This window comes from Anabrus simplex, chromosome 4, assembly GCF_040414725.1.
Source record: "Anabrus simplex isolate iqAnaSimp1 chromosome 4, ASM4041472v1, whole genome shotgun sequence".
Lineage (NCBI taxonomy): Eukaryota > Metazoa > Arthropoda > Insecta > Orthoptera > Tettigoniidae > Anabrus > Anabrus simplex.
In genome coordinates this window covers 197,971,387-197,994,594 of record NC_090268.1, presented here as the reverse complement: position 1 = coordinate 197,994,594, position 23,208 = coordinate 197,971,387, and the positions used below count along the sequence as shown (strand labels likewise).

General features: G+C 41.9%; 3 non-coding genes across 3 annotated transcripts; all 3 read right to left on the bottom strand.

The window, feature by feature from the left end:
* Positions 1-1,030: 1,030 nt before the first annotated feature.
* On the bottom strand, positions 1,031-1,102 carry TRNAQ-UUG (transfer RNA glutamine (anticodon UUG)). Its single transcript has one exon. It is a non-coding gene; the product is annotated as a tRNA-Gln (tRNA).
* Positions 1,103-9,827: 8,725 nt separating this feature from the next.
* TRNAQ-CUG (transfer RNA glutamine (anticodon CUG)) lies at positions 9,828-9,899 on the bottom strand. The gene has a single exon. It is a non-coding gene; the product is annotated as a tRNA-Gln (tRNA).
* A 10,169-nt stretch (positions 9,900-20,068) lies between these two features.
* TRNAQ-CUG (transfer RNA glutamine (anticodon CUG)) lies at positions 20,069-20,140 on the bottom strand. Its single transcript has one exon. It is a non-coding gene; the product is annotated as a tRNA-Gln (tRNA).
* Between the last annotated feature and the right edge of the window lie 3,068 nt (positions 20,141-23,208).

Sequence of the window (23,208 nt, the reverse complement as noted above, 5' to 3'; positions counted from 1 at the left end):
TACGGCCGGTTTCTTCCCTCTTCCTTGCCTATCCCTTCCAATCTCCCCCCACCCTCCGCCACCACCACCACCACCACCACCACCACCACCACCACCACCACCACCACCGCTAGGTCCCTCTTCAGCATAGCAGCTAAGGCACTGGTCCTCCCACCCAGTTCCATCACCCGACCCAAGGTCTCACGCTCCAGGACACTGCCCTTGAGGCGGTAGAGGTGGGATCCCTCCCAGAGTCCGAAGGAAAACCAACCCTGGACGGTAAACGGATTAAGAAGAAGAGGAAGAAGACTTTTTAAATTAGCTTGCCTACCACTAAATGGGAGGCTCAGGATCTATTCCTGGATGGGTCAGGTGGAGGTGATGGTGGTTATTGTTTTAAAAGGAAGTGCAACAGGGGAACAGGACTGCATTTCGAAGAATTGCGGTATCGGCAAAACAAACAGGAAAGTCCACGAAGGACCTAGGCCTCTCAAAACCTAACACCGCCGGTGGTAGAAAGGAAGATGATCTGACCAAGGGATGAATATGAACGTGGGGAGTCTGAAACAAGTAAGTGGAAGCAATGCTAGCCAAAACCCATTTGTAATATCGAATGTGGCCAGATCATCGCATGAAATTTTATATGTAAAACTATATAATATATATATATATCGATGATGTTTAAAATCCCACCAGATTCAGAATAACTCATGATACAGAAATACTACTGTACGTCAATGTTACGATAAAGTTTCAGAGGGAGTCGTGTTGAATGGCTCAGACGGTTGAGGAACGGGCCTTCTGACCCCAACTTGCAGTTTCGATCCTAGCTCAGTCCGGTAGTATTTGAAGGTGCTCAAATACGTCAGCCTCGTGTCGGTAGATTACTGGCACGTTTATGAACTCCAGCGGGACTAAATTTCAGCCCCTCGGCGTCCCCGTAAACTGAAAAAATGTAGTTTGTGGAACGTAAAATCAAGAATATTTAATTTTAGTTTGAGAGAGGAAAGAATTATATCTGAGAATTAAGTTACACCAAAATGAAAATAGAAGGTCCCACCGAGATTTGAACTCGGATCGCTGGATTCAAAGTCCAGAGTGCTAACCATTACACCATAGGACCTATTAACTGGTAGCATTACTCCTTATGATTACTACTTACCGCTGTTCTATCTCAGTCTACGACAGCTTTGAAGGTTTTGAGTGGAGTGAAAAGTATGAAGCGAGATCGCGGATAGTTATGTAAGTTTAGATTGATATTTTCACAGCTCGTAATTGTAGACATAATAAGCTTTTTGGCTTTTGCCGTGTCACATGACAAGGTGAAATTCTGTATGTTTCGCAGAGAACTTGCTCTCGACTGTTCACGGGGAAGACTTCTCTATAATGAAGGTTTGAACTTAAAAATGCTTTACTGTTGGTCGATAGCAAGTAGTGCTTTCGTTCGTCACTAGATGGCTCACTATGCACCGAACTCTAATTGTTTCTTGTTCATCGTATGTGCGTGCAATGTAATCAGCAAGTTCTTCTTCTTCTTATTCATATGTTTACCCTCCAGGTTTGGTTTTCCCTCGGACTCAGCGACGGATCACACCTCTACGGCCTCAAGGGCAGTGTCCTGGGGCTTCAGACTTTGGGTCGGGGATACAACTGGGGAGAATGACCAGTACCTCGCCCAGGCGGCCTCACCTGCTATGTTGAGCAGGGGCCTTGTGGGGGATGGGAAGATTGGAGCGGATAGACAAGGAAGAGGGAAGGAAGCGGCCGTGGCCTCAAGTTAGGTACCCTCCCGGCATTTGCCTGGAGGAGAATTGGGAATCCACGGAAAACCACTGCCAGGATGGCTGAGGTGCGAATCGAACCCACCTCTACTCAGTTGACCTCCCGAGGCTGAGTGGACCCCGTTCCAGCCCTCATACCACTTTTCAAAAATTTCGTGGCAGTGCCGGGAATCGAACCCGGGCCTCCGGGGGTGGCGGATAAAACAGCAAGTTCATCAGTTGAATCAGAGACTAATGTGGCAGAAGAAATAAAACATAAAAATAAAATAAAGTGCAACGCGAGACTGACAGGATAGAAGAATGGAATAGAGCTGACTATTGAAAGAAAGTGTGTATTAGAAAAAATTTGAAAAATGAGTGTTTGTCAGGCAGGGGGTGGAAGAGGATATACTACAACGAAGGTGAAGACTCGGAAGTGAAAAGAAGAATACTACAGTAACAGGTGTATACAGGTTATGAAGGTATGGCCCATAGGCTACCTGGACTGACAATCTTGTCCGCAGACATCAGTGGGAAGAAAGATTCTGAAATTCTTACCGTAGAAATCAAAGGTGTCCGCCTCTGTGGTGTAATGGTTAGTGTGATTAGCTGCCACCCCCCGGAGGCTTGGGCCCGGGTTCGATTCCTGTCTCTGCCACGAATTTTGGAAAGTGGTACGAGGGCTGGAACGGTGTCAACTGAGTAAGATATGTGTTCGATTCCCACCTCAGCTATCCTCGAAGTGGTTATCGTGATTTCCCATTTCTCCTGGCAAATGCCAGGATGGTACCCAACTTAAGGTCACGGCCGCTTCCTTCCTCTTCCTTGTATATCCTTTCCAAATTCCCCATCGCTCTACAAGGCTCCTGTTCAGCATAGCAGATAAGACACAGGTCCTCCTTCCCAGTTGTATCTCCGATCGAAAGTCTCACGCTCCAGGACACTGCCTTTGAGTCGGTAGAGGTATGATCCTTCGCTGAGTCCGAGGGAAAAACCAACCCTGGAGGGTAAACGGATGAAGAAAGAAAGAAATCAAAGCTGTCACCATAAGATCTTTTTTTTATATACAGGTTGCTTTACGTCGCACCGACACAGATACGTGTTATGGTGACGATAGGACAGGAAAGGGGTGGTATGGGGAAGGAGGCGACCGCGGCCTTAATTAAGGTACAGCCCCAGCATTTGCCTGGTGTGAAAATCAAAAACCACGGTAAACCATCTTCAGAGCTGCCGTCAGTGGGGTTCGAACCCACTGTCTCCCGAATACTAGATACTGGCCACACTTAAGCGACTGCAGCTATCGAGCTCGGTCACCATAAAATCATTTTACAAACCACCTTCAAGATAGTTCGTCTTAACAATATATATATGCAAACTTCCGTAACCAATTTGCAAAGATTGTTGCAGGCGACCTGAACAGTCACAGTCGAGCTGGGGATATAGCAAGACTAATTAAAGTGGGAAAGCTGTTGAGCGATGGGCAGAAGCAAATGATCTGAGGGTCGTATACAACTCCAAACAGTTCAAATCATTCACAAGCAGGCGCTGATCTAGATATACCAACCAAGACAACACCTTCATCATTACCAATATAATAACTTAATGTATCAAAATTATGGGTGACTGCTTCCCACACAGCCAACATCGACTCATCATGTGCAGAATTGTATCTGGCATCAATCCCCTGTACTCATCAAGCCAATCCCGTTTCAGTTTCAATCAGGCGCGGTTCTGCCTTTAGGTCACAAGGTCACGTGCCCCTCCACCGATTAAAACTATTATAAAAATCAGAACAACATTATGCACGATTACTGTCACGACCACTTTCAGTGAGTTCAAGAGGCTATGGTTCACCATGGTTGTTCTTGTTCTAGCAGCCCTGGACTAAACTAGGCAAGATAGTAAAGGTCTAATCCTGGATGGGACCGACTCGTTCTTATACCTGAACATCATCCCATCATTCTCTGAGCTGTGAGGGGTGAAGGGGGTTATGGCAAATTCCATTGACCCGGTCACAGTATTTCTACGACGTGACACTTCAGCGCTAATTCGTATTTTAAACTTACTTCTCTTATAGCCTACTAGATAGCACCCTGCTACACTTTCTTGTCGGCATATGTATTATTAACGCGCGCAAAAGTATATAGTGTTTGTAGCAAACCTGTGTCTGTTTCTGTTAGATTAATCGTGTCCATCGGTATCGATGTTCATTGTAAGTCTGAAAAGTGTGTGAAGATTAGTGTGATGTATCTGGGTGTATTCCTGTGCGAGCATAAGTGTTTTTAAAATGAATCAAGTGAGCTATTTACAAACAAAATCTCTTAATTACGAAAACAGATTATTAGCTAAAGAAATGGCTTAGCATAAATCGTTCAAAGATAAAAATAGAACCTACAATCGCGGTTTTATATACAAGAAATAAAAAGGTAAGATTAATTTAATTGATTTAATTGATTCCTAGTGTTCCTAATATGTTGAATGTGCCCCACCCATTTTTATCATCACTAGCCGCCACTGGTTTCAATGAGGCTGATTGGGAGCAGTTCAAACTACAACTGGACTCTTCTATTCCCGCCAACGGTGAATGATACAAGGACTTCACTACTTCTATTCGAGAGATCTAAAAAAAAAAAACTATTCCTAGCGGAACGCGAAGTATAAAGTCCTACTCCAGGACTAACTAAGGAGGAAAAATCTCTCTCTATATAAAATAAGAGTTTTGTCTGTACATTGCTCAGAATTTGAAAAGAATGGTATTTCTGTATCGGCCATGTCCACAGGAACAAGAAAATGCACTTTTTACTTTTCCGTAATTTCTGTCTGTCTGTCTGTCTGTCTGTCTGTCTCTGTCTGTCTGTACACGCATCACTAGAAAACGGCTAAAGAGAATTTAATGAAAATCAGTACGCAAAGTGGGGGGATAAGTCGCTACAATCTAGGCCATAAATAATTTTATTCACGCTGATTGAAATGGTAGTTTAGGGGAAGGCCTAACATTTAATTTTCAAATATTTATGTTATTAGTGGTCCTATCTTGATAAAAACTGCTATAAAAATAAGGAGAATAAGTCGCTACAATCTAGGCTATAAATAATTTTATGCACGCTGAGTGAAATGGTAGGTTAGGGAAGGCCTAAAATTTAATTCTTAATTATTTGCATTATTAATGGTCCTATCTCATTGAAAATTGGTATGCGAAGTCTGAGAATGAGCCACAACAATATATGCTATAAATCATGTAATTAATGCTAAATGAAATGGTAGTTTAGTGGGAGGCCTAAAATGTAATTCTCAAATATTTATATTATTAGCGGTCGTACCGATAAATACTACATAACCAAACTTATATAAAATTGAATTTCCTACAATTTATGTTCTATACATTTTTACCGTAATGGCTATGATAACAGAGATATTCATGAATTTGTATTTTTGTTGCGATGTCCATATCAACGCCCAGCCACGAGAAAATAAGTAAACAGAATTTAATGAAAATCGGTATAGGCCTATAGAGTCAGGGAATAAGAAACTATAGTCTAAACTATAAACAATTATATTCACCCTGGATGAAATTGTAGTTTAGGGGAAGGCGCCTAAAACGTAATTTTTAAATACTTATATCATTGGTCCCATCGAAAAGTGCTACAGAACTAAAGTTATAGAGAATACAATTTCCGGTCATTTATGTTTTATTCAGTTTTAACGTACCGACTATGATAAGAGTGGTATTTCAGAGTCGGAAGAAAACTATAGTTGCCCCTGTGTATAAAGGAAAGGGTGATAGACATAAAGCTGAAAATTACAGGCCAGTACGTTTGACATGCATTGTACGTAAGCTTTGGGAAGGCATTCTTTCTGATTATATTAGACATGTTTGTGAAATTAATAATTTGTTCGATAGAAGGCAATTCGGTTCTGGGAAAGGTTATTCCACTGAAGCTCAACTTGTAGGATTCCAGCAAGATATAGCAGATATCTTGGATTCTGGAGGTCAAATGGACTGTATCGCGATTGACCTGTCTAAAGCATTTGATAGGGTGGATCATGGGAGACTACTGGCAAAAATGAGTGCAATTGGACTAGACAAAAGAGTGACTGAATGGGTTGCTATATTTCTAGAAAATAGATCTCAGAGAATTAGAGTAGGTGAAGCTTTATCTGACCCTGTAATAATGAAGAGGGGAATTCCTCAAGGCAGTATTATCAGACCTTTATGTTTTCTTATATATATAAATGATATGAGTAAAGGAGTGGAATCGGAGGTAAGGCTTTTTGCGGATGATGTTATTCTCTATAGAGTGATAAATAAGTTACAAGATTGTGAGCAACTGCAACGTGACCTCGAAAATGTTGTGAGATGGACAGCAGGCAATGGTATGTTGATAAACGGGGTTAAAAGTCAGGTTGTGAGTTTCACAAGTAGGAAAAGTCCTCTCAGTTTTAATTACTGCGTTGATGGGGTGAAAGTTCCTTTTGGGGATCATTGTAAGTATCTAGGTGTTAATATAAGGAAAGATCTTCATTGGGGTAATCACATAAATGGGATTGTAAATAAAGGGTACAGATCTCTGCACATGGTTATGAGGGTGTTTAGGGGTTGTAGTAAGGATGTAAAAGAGAGGTCATATAAGTCTCTGGTAAGACCCCAACTAGAGTATGGTTCCAGTGTATGGGACCCTCACCAGGATTACCTGATTCAAGAACTGGAAAAAATCCAAACAAAAGCAGCTCGATTTGTTCTGGGCGATTTCCGACAAAAGAGTAGCGTTACAAAAATGTTGCAATGTTTGGGTTGGGAAGAATTGAGAGAAAGAAGAAGAGCTGCTCGACTAAGTGGTATGTTCCGGGCTGTCAGCGGAGAGATGGCGTGGAATGACATTAGTAGACGAATAAGTTTGAATGGCGTTTATAAAAGTAGGAAAGATCACAATATGAAGATAAAGTTGGAATTCAAGAGGACAAACTGGGGCAAATATTCATTTATAGGAAGGGGAGTTAGGGATTGGAATAACTTACCAAGAGAGATGTTCAATAAATTTCCAATTTGTTTGAAATCATTTAGGAAAAGGCTAGGAAAACAACAAATAGGGAATCTGCCACCTGGGCGACTGCCCTAAATGCAGATCAGTATTGATTGATTGATTGATTGATTGATTGATTGATTGATTGATTGATTGATTGATTGAAATGTGAAGACCTACAATATCGTAAGCGCATAACATTGATCAACAATAACATTACATTGACCATTGTTTGTTGTGATGTTCTTTGTATCTTATGCTGCCTCTCAACTCCGATAGATGGGATTACTGCTGCGTACCGAGTATAACAGCCTGACTGAATATTGGCGGGAAATAGCCAGGGAGTTAGAAAACTTTACTCTTTAACATGCCATTCCTCTGGTTCGTACATTTTCTGATACAGCTGGTACGTAACACAGAGTGGTACATCATAGTATTCTAGCTACTCGATCCCTACTCTGACGCTCTGTTTTGAATGAGCAGTGGTCATACTTAAGGCAGAGGCTCACTTAGTAGAGTAGTAGTAGTATTAGTAGTATGGCATGGTCTAGTATAACAATTAGGGCTATTCCAAATTATAGCAGCAAAATTCACTAAATAACTCAAAATTCAACCCCGAAAAGAGCCTTTTCTTAAGAAAAGCTTCTTCCTTTTCATTTTTATTAAATTATACATTAATTTTATTCCTAAATAGCAGTGAAGAGGCTGTTTCTCCTCTGGCTTGGAGGAAAAATTTTCCTCCAGGTCAGATAGATTTTTCCGCCGCCAGTGTAGTGAACTGATACTTTCCGACTCATCGGTACTCTTAGGAAACAGTTTAGAAAAAGGGCATAGTCTTTGCCCTGGGAGTCGCCACTATTTGACCCTTTCCCCACCGAAAAGGACGAAGAGTGTTCACGGCCCACGGCAGTCTGCGCCTTGGTCATTCCAGCTCTGGAACTTGGGACTGTTAGATCGGCAGCGCAGTCCTGTTCGTTAAAAGTTAGAAAATGTGTGGTTTTCCATTTGATTGATTATTTCATATGAAAGCATTGCTTTTTATCGCACCATTCCTACTGACGTCATTGTAATGTATGTTCATTTCAGTTGGGAAAACCACTAAGACAGTCTTTATGAGGATGTAAAAAAGGCAGGTGGAGAGTGAGTGCCTACCGATATAATGAAAGCTCCCCAACCTGATTGTGACTGATGGTATGCAAGCGGGTCTACCGTTACAGTGAAAATTCCCTAACTCAGTCTTCATATGAGAAAAGATGTTTGGCGACTTCCCCGTCGCGTTTCTAGGGTAACACTAAGAGCTATGCAATTTCATACAATCTTGCTCACAACGTGTACGCCACCTAACCTAGAATTCTGTATACAATGTAGAATTCTGTAGCGAAGCAGGGTACATCAGCTAGTCTCTACTAAAAGAACTCCATGCTACCAACTGAATAAATACTTTCTCTGAGGAGGTTACCAGCACATCAAACAAGCTTAATGAACTCATAGGTAAAAGAAAGAGAAAAGCCGGCAGAAGACTATCTCTGAGATCAATATGTCAAAGAGTAGCCAGAAAGCATGAACAGTACAACAAATCACCGACTACCTGGCATTAAACAATACAACGCAGGTCACTATAATGTTACTCCAGATCAAGTGACCCATCAGCTAATCATGAATGGGAAGAATGATAAATCCATGCGGAAAAGACTCCCACACCTCACCCAGTCAGCAGTTGCTCAACCTGCTTGTCTGGATATACCGTTTACCCACGAGGAACTCAAAAACACCATCTAAAAGTTCAAGTAGGAATGTCAGCACGTTTAGATGGTATTAGGAATGAACAGATCAAGAATGTTGGAGCAAAGACCTTGGAATGGTTAACTGATTTCTTCAATTTTTGTATCCGTTCTGAGATGATCCTCCCAAACTGGTTCAAGGCAGAAGTGGTGGCACTCTTGAAATCATGTAAGACACCAGATGATCCCAAGAACTTCAGGCTTTGTCTCTCATGACTGACCTTTTTTAAACTGCCGGTATTTGAACGCCTTATACTCAACAGAATGACTTCTCTTGTAGACAGTAAACTGATTAATCAAAAGGCAGGCCTCAAACCAGGACGATCGTGCACAGAGCAAGTGCTGAACCTTACTTAGCACATCGAGGATGGATTTCAGAACTGGTGCTGTTTTCGTCGACCTGGTTGTTGCTTACCCTACCCCATGCCGAAACAGCCCCAGAAAGCCATGGCCTACCAAGTGACAGCTGATCAGCCCGAAAGCCTGTAGATTATAAGGTGTTGTGTGGTCAGCACGACCGTTCCTCTTGGGCGTTCGTTATCCTTGGCTCTCTAGATCAGGCTGACTGTTGCTTACGACACGGTGAGGTTCAGTCAAACAGAAACCGAACTGTCCACGCGGTCAGATCACACTGCGTGCCGAGGGCACTGTTTACTGCAATATTGCATCGTTCTGTTCAAACAGAACGCGAGATGACGTGGCGGTGCGATGGAGACCGTGGCGGGCTGTCTTCGGCTTGTAGTTTCCTACAGAGTTCGCGCGGGCAACAGTGAACATTGCCTCCAGAAGACACAGAGATGTGATCTAGTGCGTGCTCATGAAAACTTGTACCACACACGGCACGCCTATTACTAAGATATGCCAAAGAAGACGGAAACGCAGAAGGTATTTATTTACTTATTTATTTTCAATTGAATGAATAAATAAATAAATGACGCTGTAAAGCTAAAATATGTGAAAAGACGGTCTTCAAATGAAATCAGTTCACGGTATTTCTCTCGTATTTATTTATTTCATACACCCATTTTCTTCTTCGTTTTGAGGCGGTAAAGGCGTTGCAGAGCCGGGAATTGAATCTGGGCCTCCGGGGGTGGCAGCTAATCACATTAATCTCTACACCACAGAGGCGGACTGTAAAATGACCTCAGGAATGAAATATGATTTTTCCTTAACAGCCGAACCTTACTCATCACACAGAAAGACTATGTCAATGTTAATATTATTTGAGAACGGAAAGAAATGCATCAGAAGATTAAGAAACTCGTAACACCTTGTAATTAAAAAGAAGGTCCCACCGAGATTTGAACTCGGATCGTTGGATTCAGAGTCCAGAGTGCTAACCATTACACCATGGGACCACACACAAAATTACACACCTAGTAAGCGCTATTATATCTCAGTCTACGAGGGTTTCGAAGGTTTATAATCGGAATCAAAAGAATGAAACAAGATCGCCGATCGTTATAAAACTTGTTGATATGAGTGATGGCTTCCGGGTGATAAAGAGTTGTCCCATAGTGATAGTTCCAGTATTCATCGTGTTGCATAATAATAATAATAATAATAATAATAATAATAATAATAATAATAATAATAATAATAATAATAATAATGTCCGCCTCTGTGGTATAGTAGTTAGCGTGATTACCTGCCACCCCCGGAGGTCCGAGTTCGATTCCCGGCTCTGCCACGAAAATTTGAAACGTGGTACGAGGGCTGGAACGGGGTCCACTCAGCCTCGGGAGGTCAACTGAGTAGAGGTGGGTTCGATTCCCACCTCAGCCATCCTCGAAGTGGTTTTCCGTGGTTTCCCCACTTCTCCTCCAGGCGAATGCCGGGATGGTACCTAACTTAAGGCCACGGCCGCTTCCTTCCCTCTTCCTTGTCTATTCCTTAGAATCTTCCCATCCCTCCACAAGGCCCCTGTTCAGCATAGCAGGTGAGGCCGCCTGGGCGAGGTACTAGTCATTCTCCCCAGTTGTATCCCCCGACCAAGAGTCTGACGCTCCAGAACACTGCCCTTGAGGCGGTAGAGGTGGGATCCCTCGCTGAGGGTAAACAGATGAATAATAGTAATAATAATAATAATAATAATAATAATAATAATAATAATAATAATAATAATAATAATAATAATAATAATAATAATAATAATAATTTGCAGATGACTTTGCCATACTTTCAGAAAGCCTTACAGATGCAGCAATGCACGTCAATCTCCTTGAAAAGACAGCCAACATGACAGGCTTGAGAATTTCTGCCGAGAAAACAAAATTTTTGACGAATATAAAAAGTGCCCCAAAGTTTTTAGTAACGGATATTGGTCAAATAGAAAAGGTAAAGAAATTCAAATATTTGGGTGAGACAATTCAAGAAAATGGTTTAGAAAAATCTGCTATAGAGGAGATGATACAAAAGATGGAAAGAGCGTACGGTATAACTAAGGATACTTACAACAAAAAGTGCTTATCAAGAAAACTTAAAATAAAGCACTACAACACAGTAGTGAAACCAGAATGCCTTTATGCCAGCGAATGTCTAGCACTGAACTACAAGCTTGATAAATTAGAAATATTAGAAAGAAGAATTATAAGGAAATTATTAGGTCCTCTAAGAATTGCAGAGTTTTGGAAATTAAGAAGTAACAATGAAATTTACCAGAACGTAGAAAACATATCAGAAACAATAAGAAAAAGGAGATTGCTATTTCTTGGACACATTTATAGAATGGATGACAATAGACTAACTAAACGAATTTTCAAGTACCTTTGGGAAAAGAAATCAACTACCACCTGGATTCAAGAAGTCAAGAAAGACCTGGAAAGGAACAACATACGAGAAGAAGAATTATTGGAAAGAAAGATTTTTAGGAAGAAAGTCTTACAAATGGAAGGATTCCAAGGGAGGAAGTAAAGGAAAACAGGCACAAAGTGGACTGAAGACAGGAAAAAGAAACACAGTGAAACAGTGAAAGAATACTGGAGGAAAAGGAAAGAACAACTAAGGAGGAACAATTGAAATTGTAACGTGGTCCTTAGAAGGCCGGAACGCAAGAAATAATAATAATAATAATAATAATAATAATAATAATAATAATAATAATAATAATAATAATAATAATAATAATAATAATAATAATAATGTCCACCTCTGTGGTGTAGTGGTTAGTGTGATTTGCTGCCACCCCATGAGGCGCGGGTTCGATTCCCGGCTCTGCCACGAAATTTGAAAAGTGGTACGAGGGCTGGAACGGGGTCCACTCAGCCTCGGGAGGTCAACTGGGTAGAGGTGGGTTCGATTCCCACCTCAGCCATCCTGGAAGTGGTTTTCCGTGGTTCCCCACTTCTCCTCCAGGCAAATGCGCGATGGTACCTAACTTAAGGCCACGGCCGCTTCCTTCCCTCTTCCTTGTCTATCCCTTCCAGTCTTCCCATCCCCTCACAAGGCCCCTGTTCAGCATAGCAGGTGATGCAGCCTGGGCGAGGTACTGGTCCTCCTCCCCTGTTGTATCCCCGACCCAGAATCTGAAGCTTCAGGACACTGTCCTTGAGGCGGTAGAGGTGGATCCCTCGCTGAGTCCGAGGGAAAAGGCAACCCTGGAGGGTAAGTAGAAGAAGAAGAAGAAGAAGAAGAAGAAGAAGAAGAAGAAGAAGATTGCAGGATTCAGGGTCCAGAGTGCTAACCATTACACCATGGGACCACAGAAGCGTTTATCTACGTACCTAGTAGTGTTGTCTCAGTCTACGGAGGTTTTGAATGTTGTAAAATACGAAGTGGTATCACTGATCTTTATATAAATTGATTGTGTGGTTTCAGGGTGATAAAGAGTTGATCCAGAGTGGTAGTTCCAGCATTCATCAACTTGCATAATTACATAATAATAATAATAATAATAATAATAATAATAATAATGATAATAATAATAATAATAATAGAAACGCCCGGAAGGTTCCCATGAAAGGCAAACGAGAGGTAGTCTAGGTGACACTTCTGGTAAATTAATCAGTAAGGTTGCTGTTTTCATCATAAGCTTCAGTGCTATGCACTTGCTTGTTGTCTACACTTTCAGACTGAAGAGAATTTGTGAGACCCTGTAGTTCAGAGTTACGAGCTATGCGATGTAATTGTTGGCTGCAAAGCAGTGATTTTCCAAGTATTTACAAGCGAAATGATGGCGTATTTATGGTCACCCTAATGTACGGTATATACTGTAAAATAGGTGTTGTGGGAAAGGAAGTCATTGTTGTTTGTCAGTGACCAGTCCACTGTTCGTGACTGTTGATGGTTTCGCGTTTCGAAAAGTAAAATTTGGGACTATGATTATTTTTGGTTTACTGAGTTAGAGCGGACTTGGACTTACTTCAAAGAAGAGGCAAAACGAACTTAGTTAAAATTCATACCTTTCAATGCTAATCGTAAAAATTGTATTTTAATTGCGTGTTCTTTCTTTCTTCTTTCTTAATCCGTTTACCCTCCAGAGTCAGTTTTCCCCTCGGACTCAACGAGGGATTCCACCTCTACCGCCTCAAGGGCAGTGTCCTGAAGATTCAGATTCTGGGTCGGGGGATACAACTGGGGAGGATGACCAGTACCTCGCCCAGGCGGCCTCACCTGCTATGCTGAACAGGGGCCTTGCGGGAGATGGGAAAACTGGAAGGGATAGACAAGGAAGGGGGAAGGAAGCAGCCGTGGCCTTAAGTTAGGTACCATCCCGGCACTTACCTGGAGGAGAAGTAAGAAACCACGGAAAAAGACTTCCAGGATTACTGAGGTGGGAATCGACCCCCCCCCCCCCACCGCCTCTCTACTCAGTTGACTTCCCGAGGCTGAGTGGACCCCGTTCCAGCCCTCATACCACTTTTCAAATTAGGTAGCAGAGCCGGGAATCGAACCCGGGCCTCCGGGGGTGGTAGCCAATCACACTAACCACCACACCACAGAGGCGGACTAATTGCGTGTTTCCACACTAAAATTTCATAAAATTGGTTTGAGCAACAATAACGTACTGCCAACGGATTTCGGCTGTTGTATAAACTGTTCGTAATCTCATTCCGAGTTGGGAAGACTATTTTTGAAACGTGTTAGAAATAAAAAGGGTATATTTATTTATTTATTTATTTATTTATTTATTTATTTATTTATTTATTTATTTATTTATTTATTAAGTGGCGAAGTTAGGGCTCTTGGCCCTCTCTTACACTTAACCACATACAATTTTTTCTTATTTTTATAGTATTAATCTAAAGTATCATTGTAATCAATTACTGTTATTGAGATATTATTACAATAATACAATTAATTAAGATTACTACTGATGAAAAATTATAGGATAAATAGAGAGTGGATAATAACAAAAAAATCAACTTATAACCTAAAGAATATATCTACAACTAGCTTAAAGAAAAACTATTCAAATATAAGGCTAAAATAAATTACCTAGTATGTTACGATCTGAGTGTACTAAAATCGATGTTACTATGTAGTCAATTTCTATGAACAGTCTATAGCAGGGATGGCGAACCTATGCCACGCGTGTCACTAGGTGACACGCGAACACGATTTCGGTGGCACGCCACATGCATGAACATAATAATATTTGATATATGCGTCTTGCACTGCAGACAATACATATAAAGTTTCACGTGTAAGAAATAAATATCGAAAATCTAAATACTAGTTCCATTCGGACGTGCAATATGGCAACACTGCTACACTGATAGGTCCGAAAGTCAAGTGAAATAGTGTCGTTTTCTGATGGTTTTGTATACGGACATCACAAACATGTTTTCGGTGCCGAAAAGAGCAGAAACTTAACAAAGGTGGTGACCGTATTTTTCAAGAACTCTGGCCAAGGGAATTCGGACTGATAAAAAGATGTGTTGCCTGTGTTCGAAAACAATTGTATCCCCCACATTTAATGTAAAGCGCAACTTCGAGACTGATCATTCGAATATTTGTTCCATTTCAAATGAAGAAAGAAGAGAGTTCGTTTAACAAAATATCGAACATTGCACAAATCAAACTAATTCTTTTCCATCATCTTTTCGGCCAAGGAATAATATCAGTGCGGTTGTTTCCACCTGTCTCACTGCATAGTACAGCATGCATGGGAAACCGATTTCTGACGGTGAGTTGTTGAAACAAAGTTTCTTATTAACGTCCGACACATTAAAGTAATGCCAGTCAGCTGAACTGCTGTCAAGGATAGAATATTAAAAATGAGTGAAGAAGTTTCGGAGCAGTTGAAAGCTAATTTGGATAACTCCCACATGTATGCAGTATGTTTTGATGAAAGCAAAATGTGACCTTACAAAAAATTATACCTGTTTTTTTTAAATTTTAGATTTCGTTATGAAAATGTGATGAGGGGGGAATTAGTTTAAGTGTTGAGCATACAAGCTACAACATGGAATGATAATGAAGCTAATGGAGGAAGTTAAGTCAATTCGCAATATTAGTACTTTTGAATTTTGTATCTAATAACTATTTTTTTACAATTTGTTTTACGTCGCACCGACATAGATAGGTCTTGTGGCGAAAATGGGATTGGCGTACCAGTGGGAAGGAAACCGCCGTGGCTATAATTGAGGTACAGCGCCACGGAACATGCAATCAAATATATTTACCAGATATATGTATAATAAATAATGAAATGAATCTGTAAATGAAGAAATAAATGGCATATTATGAAACATAATCGGGAATTTATGAAGGAAGTCCCAGGGGGGGAAGGGTTGTAGGTTGTAGACATCCCCTAATGGAAAATAAAAAGTGGCACAGTCAACATATGATAGTTATAAACCAGACTTAAAATGGCACACTAGTTGGAAAAGGTTCGCCATCCCTGGTCTATAGCCTTAAATGAGAGTAGTAAGAACGTAAATGGGATTAGCCTAAGAACTTAAATCTAGTACGTCATTTTTGGTTTCATTCACACGTCATTCTCCCTTACATTCATTCGAGTCAACTATATGTACTCTGGAGGAATTTACGGTAGGCTGTTTTAAATGTCCTAGACGAGCAAGACTTTTTAATATCATCCGGGATCGTATTCCATAACCTCGTAGCGGAGACAAGAAATGAATGGCTCTACGTATTCGTTCGATGCTGTGCTATTTCAAGTAGTGATCCGGAACGAGTGTTAATTTCGTGGAACGAAGAAAGAAGCTTAAAATTGGACGATAGGTAGGTGGGGCTGTTTGAGAAAGCAACTGATAGACGAGGGTCATTTGGTGCGTTTTTCTACGGGTGTCCGTCTCTATGGTGTAGTAGTTAGTGTGATTAGCTCCGCGCTCGGGTTCTATTCCCGGCTCTGTCACGAAATTTGGAAAATGGTACGAGGTCTGGAACGGAGTCCACTCTGCCTGAGGAGGACAACTAAGTAGAAGGGGTTCGAATCCCATGTGATCCACCCTTGGAGAGATTTTCCGTGGTTTTCCACTTTTCTCCAAGCAAATACCGGGATCGTACCTAACTTAAGGCCACAGCCGCTTTCTTCCCTCTTCCTTTCCTATCTTTTTCAATCATTCCATCCCTTGGCATAGCAGGTGAGGCCGCTTGGGCGAGGTATTGGTCCCCTTCCCAGTTGTTATCCCCAACCAAATTGTAATAATCGTGGTCGCCACGACATTTACATAATTTGATTGCCCACCCGAATTAATTGTATATATATGTATTATGTATCATATGTAATTTATTCATTATTAACGTCCATCATCATCATTTATGTAATTGTACGTAAGAACGAGAAATAATTTTTAATTGTAATATATTAGAATATTCCGTGGTAATGTCAAGACAGGTCTTGCGCTAACAGGCTACTTGGTGTCTCGCCATAGTCCAGGAAGGTTAATTTTGGAAGGTTCTTGGAAACGTACCCAACAGCAAGAGGAAGATACATAATTTCGTTGTTGGGACGCAAAATTACCCCATATCACGTGCTCCTATCAGGAGGGCTTTTTCTGTCAAGGACAGACACTTCATCTGTATATCGACAGGGTGATGAAGTACGAGGTTTGTCCGGAAAATACGTATAAATCCGTCGGGGTGACGTATCACGTATCGTGGAGGCGCCGCCAGGTGGCACTGCTGTTGTCGCCAATCTTCTCAACGCTCAGTTCGAGTCGGAGAGCTCTACGTGTCAGTAGCAGTGTGCGGCTGCTTGTTGAAAGTTACCCGTTTTCACCTGCCGTCGGTATGGATCTCTCTCTGATTGAGGAACAGCGCATCAACATCAAGTTTCTTGCCAAACTAGGTAAGAATGGCCGTGAGATTTTTGAGTGTTTGCAACAAGTTTACGGAGACAATCCTTCATCACGACAATGCGCCCGCTCACACGTCGCTCGTTGTGTGTGAGTTTTTGGCCCGAAGCTAAATCACCGTTACAGACCACCCGCCTTATTCATCCGATTTAGCCCCTTGTGACTTCTTCCTGTTCCCGAAATGCAAAATGGTGCTTCGGGGGCGGCACTTGGGTGATGTGGAAGCCATCAAGGGAGAAACGACACGGCAACTGAACAGCATCACAACTGAAGACTTTCAACAATGTTATCAACAGTGGAAACGGCGTTGGCAGAAGTGCATCTTGTCTCAGGGAGAGTACTTTGAAGGAGACCATATTGTAATACCTGAATAATTGTCAAATAAAGTTATTATTCAACTTTTATACGTATTTTCCGGACAAACCTCGTATATCGGCTCTCATTGGAACGAGATGTCATGTGACAAGGGAGGAAGTGGGAATATGAAGAGGATTTATATAGATCTACACGGCGGGGTGAAGATCATTCTGATTCTGATTTTGATTCTGTATTCTGCATTCTGCATCCTTCTTTCTTGAGTCTCCATTCTCAGGTAGTCCACGGGCTTTTAGAGTCACTCTGCTTGCTGAGTGCATCGCTTACGATGTGCTTATACTCAACATTTCTTATCGGCTCTGTGAGACTTACTCAGATTATTTAGAAAGACAAGTTCAAATAATATAGAAGGACTGGATGTTTTCCGTTCTCTCTATTCAATTAATTCCGATGTGGAATTTCACATTGTAAGGCTGGTACTTTGTTATTGGTACTCAGCACAATAGGGAGTGATAGATTCAGGGTGGAATCCATTCCATGAAGCAGATGACAAGGATGATGCTGGTGGAAGAGGGACGACAACGATCAACCACGGAAGAAGACGACGAAAAGATCAACCTACGGTGAGCATTAGTAATCCCTGTTAACGCAAGTCCGCGCGTGTAGTAATGAATTGTAATCTCAGTCAGTAATTTTTAATTTTGGTAAAAACTCGTTTTTACGTAAATTCATCTTTTTTTTAAAATTAAACTTTTTTCTTTCAACGTCGTAAAATAATTGACTTTTTAGTAGGCCCCCTATGTTTTTCCACATGGTATTTAATGGTTAGTATCCCTATACCTTACGACCGAGATAGTCTCATTAAATTATGTTTAGTACTTTTTATATCTAAATTCGGTCATCATCATCATCATCTGTTTAACCTCCAGGGTCGGTTTTTCCCTCGGACTTAGCGAGGGATCCCACCTCTACCGCCTCAAGGGCAGTGTCCTGGAACTTCAGACTCTTGGTCGGGGGATACAACTGGGGAGTATGACCAGTACCGCGCCCAGGCGGCCTCACCTGCTATGCTATGCTATGCTATGTGGAGGGATGGGAAGATTGGAAGGGATAGACAAGGAAGAGGGAAGGAAGCGGCCGTGGCCTTAAGTTAGGTACCATCCCGGCATTCGCCGGGAGGAGAAGTGGGAAACCACGGAAAACCACTTCCAGGATGGCTGAGGTGGGAATCGAACACACCTCTACTCAGTTGACCTCCCGAGGCTGAGTGGACCCCGTTCCAGCCCTCGTACCACTTTTCAAATTTCGTGGCAGAGCCGGGAATCGAACCCGGGCCTCCGGGGGTGGCAGCTAATCACGCTAACCACTACACCACAGAGGCGGACTCTAAATTCGGTTTCAAATTAAATTTAATTTCGAAACCTGGCGTCCAGCGTGCAATTGTTGTTAATTATCTATATAGGGTGTTTGATCCGTTACAAAATGTCTCACGTTCCAGGACACTGCATTCGAGGCTGAGTCCGAAGGAAAGACCAACCCTGGAGGGTAAACGGACTAAGGAAGAAAAAAATACATATTTTACTATAAATATTATTTCTATGTATGAGACACATAAAAAGTGTTATGAAAACATAAAGAAGAATGGATCAGTCTACAGTAATTATGGCAAGCACTATGGCGTACTAAATATAGAGGCTGGCAGAAAGAAGTGCAGAATTGGCTGTAATGCAAGGGTTGTCGAAATTTTAAGTAGATTTGTAGTGTAAATGAAATGTTCCATTCTTAGTGTGAAGATTACTCGTTTATTATCGGCGGTAAATTAAAATACTACGAGATTGTTCTTAATAGGGTTAAATAGGCTGCGAAAAGTGTATTGAATTTATTTTTATTTTTGCTAGGTGCTTTACGTCGCACCGACACAAATAGGTGTTATGACGACGATAGGATAGGAAAGGCTTGGGAGAGGGCAGGAAGCGGCCGTGGTCTTAGTTATAGCCCCAGCATTTGCCTGGTGTGAAAACGGGAAACCACGGAAGAGCATATTCAGGGCTACGGACAGTGGGATTCGAACCCACTATCTCCCGGATGCAAGCTCACAGCCACGCACCCCAAACCGCACGGCCAACTCGCCCGGTGCAGTTTCTTTGTCCATGTCAAGCAGTGTCAGGAATGAGTGATTTTGTCACATCATTTTGTTGTTAAATCATGTCCTAAGTCGAAGTCGAAATTAACAATAAGTAATTTTCATTGTCCGCCTCTGTAGCGTAGTGGTTAGTGTGATTAGGTGTCACTGTCCGGAGGCTCGGGTACGATTTCCGGCTCTGCCACGAAATTTGAAAAATGGTACGGAAGCTGGAACGGGGTCCACTTAGCCTCGGGAGATCAACTGAGTAGAGGGGAGTTCGATTCCCACATCAGCCATGCTGGAAGTGGTTTTCCGTTTTTTTCCCACTTCTCCTCCTGGCAAATGCAAATGCTAGTGCTGAACAAGGGTCTAGGTGGGGATTGGGAAGACTGGAAGGGATAGACGAGGAAGATGGAAGAAAGCGGCCGTGGCTTTAAGTTAGGTACTATCCCGGCATTTGCCTGGAGGAGAAGTGGGAAACTACAGAAAACCACTTCCAGGATGGCTGAGAAGGGAATCGAACCCACCTCTACTCATTTGACCATCTAAGGCTGAGTGGACCCCCTTCAAGCCCTCGTACCACTTTTCAATTTCGTGGCAGAGCCGGGAATCGAACCCGACTCTCTGGGGGGTGGCAGCTAATCGCACTGACCACTACAGCACAGAGGCGGACTACAAAATGACCTCAGGAATGATATATGAGCTTTCCTTAACATCCAAACATTACTCATCACGCAGAAAGACTGTCAAAGTTAATATTGTTTGAGAACGGAAAGAAATGCATCAGAGGATTAAGAAACTTGTATCACCTTGTAATTAAAATACTAGGTCCCACCGAGATTTGAACTCGGATCGCTGGATTCAGAGTCCAGAGTGCTAACCATTACACCATGGGACCACACAGTCGTTTACACACATAGTAAGCGGTAATATCTCAGTCTACGAAGGTGTGAAGGTTATAATCGGAATCAAAGGAATGAAACGAGATCGCGGATCGTTATATAACTTGTTGATATGATTGATGGCTTCCGGGTGATAAAGAGTTGACCCATAGTTATAGTCCGCCTCTGTGGTGTAGTGGTTAGTGTGATTAACTGCCACACCCGGAGGTCCGGGTTCGATTCCCGGCTCTGCCACAAAAGTGGTACGAGGGCTGGAACGGGGTCCACTCAGCATCGGGAGGTCAACTGAGTAGAGGTGGGTTCGATTTCCACCTCAGCCATCCTGGAAGTGGTTTTCCGTGGGTTTCCACTTCTCCTCCAGGCAAATGCCGGGATGGTACCTTATTCAAGGCAACTGGCGCTTCCTTCCCTTTTCCTTGTCTACCCCTTCCAATCTTCCCACCCCCCGCAAGGCCCCTGTTCAGCATATCAGGTGAGGCCGCCTGGGCGAGGTACTGGTCATCCTCCCCAGTTGTATCCCCCGACCCAGAGTCTGAAGCTTCAGAACACTGCCCTTGAGGCGGTAGAGGTGGGATCCCTCGCTGAGTCCGAGGGAAAAACCGATCCTGGAGGGTAAATAGATAAAAGTATTATTATTATTATTATTATTATTATTATTATTATTATTATTATTATTATTATTATTATTATTATTATTATTATTATTGTACCGGGAGATACACCTTTACGCCGCGCATTCAAAATTAGCGCCTAAAAGAACTCCTCTATTGGTGAAACAGTGAAACAGAAACTACACCAACTTAGAAATTTACTCAGAAGATGTCACCACTGGAATCTGATGTAATTTTGTTACTGTGAAGTTTCCTGAACTGTGTGAATTTCTACTTGTTTTGTTTGCCATTCATCAAGAAGTTTGGACATTCTCCCATAGATGACACTAAAAAAACTATGATCATGCGCCCTGGTGGGAGGTATAAGAACTTATAATTCAAAGAAGTTTTGTATTCATAAGTTTATTTTTACTGATTGATGTTCATTTATTTTTGGGTTGGCAATATTTCCTTTTTATTTTCGCCAGGTTTGAATCTAGCCAATCCCTAATTTCGATAATTAATTTTCTACCAATCACAATCTTCTTCGATTTTGAGTGTAACTTTTAAATTAACGAATGAAATTGAGAGAGTGTGGCTGGTTTATTTGTGAAAGATCTCGAACCTTCCCTGAGGGTTTATATACTGCGGCTTTGCACGTCTCTTGGCCAATTGACTGTCATCTTACTAAGTGTGTGTGTCAAAGCAGGAGGCGGGCGACCTCTTTCATCACGCACCAGTACATCTACCAGGTAATGGCCACATAACATCTTTCTTTCTTGCCTACTCCGCAGTGTAACCCGGGGGAAAGGTCCGAATCCTTAACTATGTAACCTTATTTTCTAAAATGTAACTTCTGCCGGCTAATGTAAAAATTTCATAAAATCTTTAACTGTAAATCGGGGATAGAGTGGAGTACCCTTCATCTTGGTTTGAGGTGCCACGTTTTTGTAACCTTTCGTTTCTGCAATGTATGAAAGTTATTTTCATGCGTGCTACCTCAGTAGTATGGGAATAGCCCCTGTTTAGTCGCCCAAGTGCCTTATAGGTTTTAAATTTGTGGAGCTCAGTCTTCGCCTCCATTCAAATTGTACTCGGGCTGTTTATTTAAACTATTGTTTTTCACTAAGGCCCTGTAGGTTGGGTACTAGATACCTCTGTGTAATAAGATTTCTATTTGTAAATTGGGCCATGGAAGGCCAAAGAGTGTAAGATTTTTTGGTGTTGCCTTGAGTAGGCTTGAGAAACTGAGAGCACGTCAACTCTTTTCAAGTGTTGTAAAAAGTTCCTCTGGGAGGCTTGACACTGTATTTAGGAAGCAAGTGCTCCATAAATTAGGGGATTTCTGCCCTTGTGTAAATTTGTGCTCTTTTGTAAATTTGAGCTCATAGCTCAGGAAATGTAAAGCTAGGGGCTTAAAGCCCAAAGAATTAAGGTTCTGAATCTTGCCTTTCCTAGACTTTGGTTAAAGTTTGCTACTTGTACCTGTAAAATTTATTAAATTTTGAGTTCTGAAAATATCACCTTCAGTTTAATTTTTGAATTCAATCCTTGACATTGTAGTTAGACCCATTCACCCCGGCCCTTCTTTCACCTCTGCGTTCCACGGGTAACCCCGGAACAATTATTATTATTATTATTATTATTATTATTATTATTATTATTATTATTATTACTATATTTGCCTCTGTGGAGTAGTGGTCAGTGTGATTAGCTGGCACGCCCAGAGACCCGGGTTCGATTCCTGGCTCTGTCACGAAATTAGACAAGTGGTACGAGGGCTGCAACCGGGTCCACTCAGCCTCGGTAGATCAACTGAGTGGAGGGAGGGTCGACTCCTTCCTCCGCCATCATAGAAGTGGTTTTCCGTGTTTCCCACTTCTCCTCCAGGCAAATGCCGGAATTGTATCTAACGTAAGGCCATTTCCGCTTCCATCCGCCTTCCTAATAATAATAATGTTATTTGCTAAGTCCCAGTAGCTACCATTACGGTTTTCGGAGACGCCGAGGTGCCAAAATTTAGTCCCGCAGGTGTTCTTTTACGTGCCACTAAATCTACCGACACGATGCTGACGTATTTGCGCACGTTCAGGATCGAATTTGCCAAGCTGGGTTCAGAAGGCCAGCACCTCAACCGTGTGAGCCACTCAGCGCGACATCCGTCTTCCTTGTCTATCCATTTCAATCTTCTCATACCCACACAAGGCCCCTCCTTAGCATAGCAAGTGAGGCTGCCTGGCGAGGTACTGGATCTCCTCCCCAGTTGTACCCATCGACCCAAAGTGTCACGCACCAGGACACTGCCCTTCAGGGGGTCGAGGTGGGATCCCTCGCAGGGAAAAATCCTAACCCCGGAGTGTAAACGGAATAAGAAAGAATGAAAGAAGGAAAACTGAAAGATTATTATTATTGTTATTATTATTATTATTATTATTATTATTATTATTATTATTATTATTATTGTTGTTGTTGTT